The sequence below is a fragment of the Rhagoletis pomonella genome, unplaced genomic scaffold, assembly GCF_013731165.1.
Source record: "Rhagoletis pomonella isolate Grant_MI unplaced genomic scaffold, Rhpom_1.0 Rhpom_scaffold_00772, whole genome shotgun sequence".
In the NCBI taxonomy this organism is placed as follows: Eukaryota; Metazoa; Arthropoda; class Insecta; order Diptera; family Tephritidae; genus Rhagoletis; species Rhagoletis pomonella.
Window position 1 is genome coordinate 55,006 of NW_023459326.1, and position 8,690 is coordinate 63,695.

Below are 8,690 nucleotides of genomic sequence, written 5' to 3' on the forward strand. Positions count from 1 at the left end.
ATGTCGAATTTCTCCAGCAATGCAACGAATGAACCAACCGCGAACCATTGACGTTAGACTGTAGTGGCGTCGGCGGCGATGACGGCGGCAAGATGTGGACGTGGAAAGTAGGTATGCAATAGAATGAAGTAGAATATTTAGAAAGTAAATGAAAAACGCGTATTTGTATATTAGGGTGTAAGTTTTTACGATACTTAGTCGAAATCAGTGGTCTACTTTGTAAACGATAATAATCCGAAAAAATTACATGCAAGAATCCGAATGGAAGAAAAAGTCAAATAAAAAAACAAAAACAGGCAAAAGTTGCACTTACAAAAGTGCATAGCTACAAAGTGAAAGGGTCAAAGGAGAAATAGCAGTACTACTTACAAAAGGGGAAATACTTTGCAGTATTAAGAAATATAAATCTAGTGAGCGCAGGATATTGTTCTAATTGTGCTATAAAATATAGAAACATTTTGCCGAGAAAAGGATCTTAGTAGTCTCATGTCCAGGGCATTCAATTCTGTATTTGAATATTTTATTTAAAAAGCGAGCAATGGCAGCGAAATAAAAGGTATGCAAGTCAGATTTTTTACAGAAGGAATTTCACGGCGATTTAGTTGATCCATTCAGACAGCTAGTCATATTGGTAACCAATAATTATTCCGATCTTTTTTTAATTAGTACTTGATTTTGAGCACTTTTTCATAAAAAAGCGTGGTATTGATGAAACACAACTCTTTTTTCTATTGATAATTGCCGACAATACCCGTCCTCAAAAACACAACACAACCTAAGTGGAAGATCGAACTAAGTTGGCAGCCAGTTAGAAAAAGCCCTATCTGGGAAAACTTTTTAAGAACGCCCTACTTCCGAATTTGGTTGAAGAAAATGAAAAATTTATTGAAAATGTTCTGAGATAAGGCGTTTTTGACCCGAATTCTGAGATAGGGCGTTCTTAAATAAAATTCTGAGATAGGGTATTCTTCAACCAAATTTTGAAATAGGGCGTTCTTGAAAAGTTTTTTTGGATAAGGCGTTCTCGAAGTGGCTGCAGAGATAGGCCGATATTCCACTCAGGTGTCGATATACTTCCTTTTATGAAGTTCCGATTTTGAAATAGTTTGAGGCAAAAAATCAAATCGGGACCAATACAGCTTGATTTCCGTATTATTGTAAACAATCCGAAAAATCTTTTTCTTCATATTTCACCGGGATTTCGCAGATATTTATACGCTGCGTCAATTGAACTTCTTTGAGTTCATGTGGATCCAAATATCGAACTTTTTGCTTCTTTAGGCGGAAGGGAAGAATATTTTAACTGACTTCCAAACTTGTGATAAGACTTGGTCCATGCCTTTATATTTTCGTCATCAGCCGCCAACCTTACCTTCTGATCTAGTAGCATCTTTAATCTTAAAAATTACGAGCGTAAAAACCAGTTTTCGCTCTAGCGTTATTTCCACGAGCTTGATGCGCATTCTTTCATTTCGGCAGTAAAAAAGTAAATATGGCGAAAATTCACAATTTGGTCTGTCATCTTAAACTCATAAAAAGTTGATGAAAACTCATCTAAATCGCTTGTCTTGAGAATGAATCTTGAACGATCGGCTGTTAAATGGCATTCGACAAACATCTTCATGTAGCAAATCCAGACATAGGAGAACATAGAGAGAAGACGACTTAGAAAGTTAGAACACTTGAGTGAGGTATCCCCATACTCTCTTGCATTGAATTCAGCTTGATAACTTTTTTGTTGCATTTACACACACGTTTTATGGTGATCAGCGTATCACCTCTGAAAAACGATTGAGAAACTATTTTCGGTAAACATTCAATGGCTAGTTGGATTCATTTAAGTTTTTGAGATACGAGTATACCTTCAAACTCTTTAATTTTTTTGCCAAATATTCCTTAAGATACATAAATAAATCCCTAACTAGTAATATATATTAGAAAGACCGCAATCGGAATAGCAATAGATTGCTAGCCAAGCTTAGTGGCAGATATTTACCATTAGTTACTGAGATGAAAAGTAAAATCGTTATGTATTAGCAATTCAAAGGATATGACCTGCATTCAAATATATAGAAAGAAGCAGTATGCGCCAATATACTTTCATACATACACTCATAAAAATACTCGAATATTAAAGAATCGGTCATAAGAATTATAAGCTCTTCGCAAAGTAAAGGATCGCATGATGAATAATAGATACAATTCATACATGCATATATACATACATACATACATACATGTAAGTACCCAGAAATTCTTACCTAGGCGCTTAGACAGAACATTTTACAACAAAAGAGCCTTGGAGAACTTTCTGCTGCAACACAAATTCATACACTATCCCAGCATACTTACCACATTTAATTAGCATTGTAGAATTCCAAGCAGTTTTCCATATATTGCGCTTAGGGATTTCGTAAATCGCATTTAATATTGTAGAGCGAAATAGTGGACACATTTATTAGACGTCTAGTGAATAGAACAAACAAAAAAACACAACCTAATGAATTCTTTAAAATGAAACCGTTCATGCGTTGAACGTTAGTACCACAAAATGTAGCTAAATTTTGTCAGTAATTTATTGAATCCAAATTTTAAATTTGTCAAAATAACTGTTGAAGTCCAAAAAGTATTTATAAGTTTGATTGAGAAAGCATTTTGGGCTTTCACATGTCGCAAAGGTTGAGTGTAAGTTGATGTGCTGAGCTTTCACACTTGTAGAAGCTTAAGAGCGCTTTTAGTGCTGTAATGAGCCACCGATGTGGAAGCAACTTTGACTTACCGCTAACTATTTAGTATGTATTTCAACCCAACCACACACACACACACACACACACACTAACGAAGACACACCTTGATATACTTGAATAACACTCAATTTAAATGTCTATTCTATTAAACTATTACTTTAACTGATAGAATGTAAAAAAGAAAATAGATTAAATTTAAACAAATATTTCGAAAAAAGCCAATACATACATACTTCAATTAGGAGATATATTAAAAGCAAATAAAGCAACACACAAAATGAACAAATCAGTATACATACAAAAAAAAGACGAGGCAAAAGAATGAAAATGTGCCGATTTTTACAAACATTTTACAATAAAGTTTACACTTAGCGAAAATTTTACTTGCGAACAGAAAAGAGTAAGTAAAAAAGTAAAAATTGTTGCTGCTTTTATTGGAAAAGGGCATAAGTAAAAAATTGCAATTAGCGCAGCGTGAAAAGAGCCAATGACAGGAGAAAAAAAAGCCAGAAAGAAAAAGTAAAACAGAGCAAATAGATATGTATTTGTTAGCTATAAAACCTTTGCAGATAGAAAAGAGCAATCGTCAGCGATATGACACAGAATGTTCACACTAGAATCGAGGCCCGAAAAGCAGTGCGAACGTTGCTGCATAATTACGCGTTTATTAAGCTCCACACATATTTACATACATACATATGAATGTATCTACGTGTGTGTCCAGCTGAAAAAAAAAATTATGAAAATAAATTAAATATGTATATGAAAGACAAAGCAAGTGTTTATTACGTACACATACATATGTAAATTTTTAAATTTTAACAATAAGTAGTTATTAATTCATAACGGAGATAATTGCAATGACGAAACAGATGATTTTGATGGCGATAATGAGTTCGCAGAAAACAAATATTAAACAACTAATAAACAAACAAACAAAAAATAATACGCAAAAAAAAACAATGTATTAAATGCCAAATTGCGATATGTAAGCAACCAAACAAAAAAAAAATAAGGGTTAATTTTGTGAATGGAAAATCAAATTAACCAAAAAAAATATTTGGAAAATGTAAATGTGATTGTTATTTAAACTTGAAACAAATTATTATTATTAATAATAATTATGGTAAATAAAAGTGGAAATAAATTAATTAAAGATCAAAAAAAAAAATCTACGTGTTTTTTTCTACCGTACGGAAAGTGGTTTGATTGATTAAGTGATTATAGAAAATTGATGTTTGCAAGTGTTTGTACGAGCGCCAAGCAATGAAAGTAGGATTTTTTTTATCATTGAAATTGATTTAATTGTTTTTTCGAAATTGATTGCCTTTTTGCTGCAGGCTCTTATGTTTATATGGCATGTTTGGCTCAGCGGTAGTGTGCTGGTTATATTCTTATTGAGTCACGTCACTTCAACTGAATATATGTAATAATGGTGCTGAGCTTCTCCTCCAATTTGTGGTGTGCGCCCTGAGTTTATAACACAAATGGAGAGTTCTACAATTTTACGCCGCTTCCGAAGAGTAAATGGGTATATGAAGTACACTGGGAGGGTTTGAACCCTGCACCTACCTACCGAGTGGTAATCCGACCCTTCAACCACTCTTCTTCTTCTTATTTGGCTCAGTAACCGCCTAAGAGATTTTGGCCGAGTTCAACAAAGCACGCCAGTCGTTTCTCTTCTGCACCAACTGACGTTAATTGCAAATGGCCAGCGAAGTCAAGTCCTTCTCCACTTGATCTTTCCATCGCAGTGGGGCCTCCCTCTTTCTCTACTACCACCGAATTGAATACTTTCAGAGCTGGAGTCGAAGTCCATTCGAACGACATGGCCAAGCCAGAGGGGCCGCTGTATTTTAATTCGCTACGGTATGTCTATATCGTTTTAAAGCTCACGCAGCTCATCATTCCATCGTCAGCGGTACTCGCCGTCGCCAACGCGTAAAGGCCCGTAAGTCTTCCGCAAAATCTTTCTCTCGAATACTCCAAGAGCCACCTCATCGGATGTTGTCATTGTCTAAGCTTCTGAGTTCAAAACAGCACTTATTGGCAAGAGTGATTCTGCGTTGGATTTCGATGCTGACATTTTTATCGATGTTAATGCTGGTTCCCAAGTAAACGAAATTCTCCACTTTATAACTATGTTCTCGTCCCATTCGCTTTACTTCTTTATCCAGCTTGGAAAAGGCAGAACCGCCTTCACGGTTCTTGCACGCTCTTGTAGTGAATTGTTCCTCAGCGGTTCAGTTCTGCAGCTCTTATAATCTTGTCCAACATCAGATTAAAGAAATCACATGAGAAGGAGTCGTGCTGTCTCAAACCCCGTTTTCTGACGGAGCTGGTGGTATTGCTCAACGTCATTTTACACAGCCGTATCAGGTTTGAGAATATGCTAAATTCAGACATAGCGGCGTATAGGCAACTGCTTTTAGTGCTGTCGAAAGCGGCTTTGAAATCGACAAATAGATGGTTTGTGTCGATCCTATTTCCGCGGGTCTTTTCCAAAGGTTTGCGTGTTGTGAATACCTGTATTTACCAGGTCTAAAGCCACACTAATTAGGTCCAATCAGTTTATTGACGGCGGGCTTCAGTCTTTTACGTAATACACACGGTAAAACCTTATAACCTTTGGTTAGAAGGCTGATCCCGCGGTAGTTGGCGATACGGGCGGGGTCCCCTTTTTTGGGGATTGGGCAAAGCACACATAAATTCCAGTCATCGGACGTGCGTTTATCTGACCATATTCTGCATAAGAGCTGATGCATGTACTTGAATAGCTCAGCTTTGTTGTTTTTCTAGCGTACTGTTCGTACCTAGTCATAGTCAGGAAGCTATTTCATACTCCGTTGAACGTCTTTTCTTTTATGTAAGCGCTTCTTTTACACCGCTATATATGAATGTATATTGTCTGAAATGTATCGTAGAAAGGATAGTTTGGGTCTACGCTTACTACTCCATAGTTGAAACCTCCGAAAATAAATTATTAGTGAGCGCACAAGAAAATATCCTAAAACGGATTGCAGCCGATGCGGTCCTGTTCTAAGAGTGTTTCCTTTACCTAATTTTGGCAATGGGGACATTGATACGACCAAGCTGCGGAGAGTGCCCGCAGCGTTCTGGTTAATCTCGGCTTACATACATGGGGCAGGGCAACGAGTTGCAACCACGCTTCGGTGGAGTCTAAGTGCAGTAAAAGGGTCATTTCATTTCCGGGAGTTCGGACTCAAACTCCGAAGATGTGTCACTTTAGGAAATTACAACGAGCTCAGATCTGCTTCTATTCAACAGAGAGAATGTCTAATGCTTATAATACCTACTAGGGAGGAGGTACTTCACCTCACTTTGGTTTCCATTGAGCTGATCACGTATTTCGGACTGCAGGATAAGCTGATATGAACTCGTTGCTTTTCGAAAATATGTTATTGAGAGCTCAAGCACGCTAAGATTCTGTAAAAGCAAGGCGAAGATTTTCTGCTAGTCGCGGAGCTTTTCGATCTGAGATCGTCAAGAAGAGCTCTGATCAGAAATGTACCTTCTGACTGTAAAGTTTATAAATCTTGCCTCTGACTTCTTTTTCACTGAAGGCGTTATGGAAAATGACTGACCTGCATGAGTATGTCTGAAATAAAAAAAGGTTTCTCTGCACAAGACGCCATGAGTCTTAAATACCTTGAAGTATGAGTCTTCCTTTCTACACCGACGGGAGTTTCTAGCAACGACGCGCCGCATGTAACAGTTAAATCACTAGATAATATCGGACTTGCAGCCAAGCTAATAAAGCAACAAAAAAAAGGCTGCTCTCATAAATATTATTGGTACATTGCGGGAGCAACGAACTTTTTTACACATGGAAACTTGATGGATTCTCCATCAATATCAAGTTAAGAACTGTCACTTTGGATTTGACGACCGAATAAGCTAAGATAACCTAGCCTACATGTATATTCTTCTTCTAAAAGAGAAGCGAAATTTGGCGTTCCTTGTCGTCCTCTTTTCGTCATAGGTCTATCCGTTTTATTCGCTCCCTTATGTAATTCAGAAGGGCAGAACAACGCTATTTTCGATGTCACCAGCATACGATGATGATTGTAAGTTCTGAGCGATTTAATTTTGAAGTTGGAGTTGTCTTCTCCCAATGTTGTTATAAAAGAATAACTCGGACAGGCTGGCATAAGAGGTGCTACTCTTCGTGCTATCAATGGCTTTAAAACGGAGATGGGCTTCTATATATTTTATATATATTTATATAGACGCGAGTAGAGTAAAAGCTCTCTATGCCCGCCGCTGCTTTAAAATAAAAAATTATCTGGCTGAGTGAATATTTGGTCCATGATTTATTTTATAGACCTATGGTCGCAGTCCTAAGGTTCAATCAGTTGTATGACGGGAGGCTTGAATCTCTTACATATTACGCCGATTGTGACTGGATTACCCTTTTTGCTGGTACGGATTCCTTGGAATAGCTCCAAGGTTTCAATTTGAGCTATCTATGCTTTTAAGTTTATCACAGTCAGGTAGCAGGAAATGGATGCTTCCGTCATTAACTGCCAAATTCATTAGATTTTTTTTTCATAGTGTTCAGTAGTCTTCTCCGGACCCTGCTTTAATAGTCTCTCGCAGGGCGTGGGGGCCTGCGTTAGTTGTGGGCGGCGGAGCGGCGACTATGTTAGGTGGTGTGATCACCCGGGAGCGATGGGTTGATTTTTCTGGGCGGCGCTGAAGGCAGTCTGGAGATGGCTGAACGACGTTGGCGTGTGCGTTGGCTGTACGGAACTGGCGGACGTTTTGCACCAAGGACGCTACGGATGGAGCACGGGGACGATGGCGGCTGGAACGCGGTGGCACTGTTAGGGCACTATTACTCGCGCGACCGTTTCAACGCGAGTTGTATAAAGTTGGGGTTGGCTCAACGAAATAAAACACCGAACAAATTTCGATTTAACAAAGCAGGTTTATTGGATTTGTATTTAATTCACGTTAATCAATTTTGCTTCGAACTACAAATTTGCGGGCGGACCGAATATGCCGAGGGTAAGTATAACAGTAAAACTACAAAATTCTTAAGAAAAACAATTTTCTGGTCCGTCCACGAGATAGATATATATGTATGTTTATATTGTTTTGACAGCTGGTGATAGTTCAAGTGAGCGAGTAGCGCACGCGTTGCCAACTACCCGGTCGGCTGAGGGTGGTGTTCACGGTGCGAGTTAATTATAATGAGTTCAAAAGTTACAACTCACAGAAATATTTCAAGTCTAGATAATTCAATAAATACAAATGGTTAATGCGGTGTACGTGCGCTAGTCACTCACTTGAACAGTCTCTTTCGGGAAACGAGGAATCAATCGGTATTTTACCTTTTTATTCTAAGGAAAATTTCTAATGAAAATATATTTTAATTTAAAATTTAAAATTTAGGCAGTGAAACCCTGATACGTCTCATAGACATATGGATATTAAAGTGATCCAGACAAAATTTTTATATTTTTTTTCCTCGGAACCATGCTCAAAAGTTTCGTTTAGACGCCAAAATAAGGGACAAGGGATGACGGAAATTCATTCCAAAATAAATCATCTTATCACCCTGTCGGAAAAATCAACCAACACCAAAATAAGTGTAAGAAAATATGAGGCCTTAATATTAATGTTAAGAATGTCCGCACCGCACTTTTCGATTTCCCATAAGAATAACACAGGAAAAATAGCTTTTTTTTAATTCTGATTTTTATATTTAACGAATGATACGTTGTACTCTAAAGGAGTAATTTTTTAGAGAATTGAACGCTCTACGAAAAAGGTCGAAGGTAATTTTTCGATAAGTCAACTCAGTCAAAAGTTATTCGAGGTCAAAGTCGAATTCACCATTCTTTCGAAGTTCGTTAAATATAAAAATCAGAAGTAAAAAAAAAAATAAAATTTCCTGTGTTATTGTTATGGGGCTCA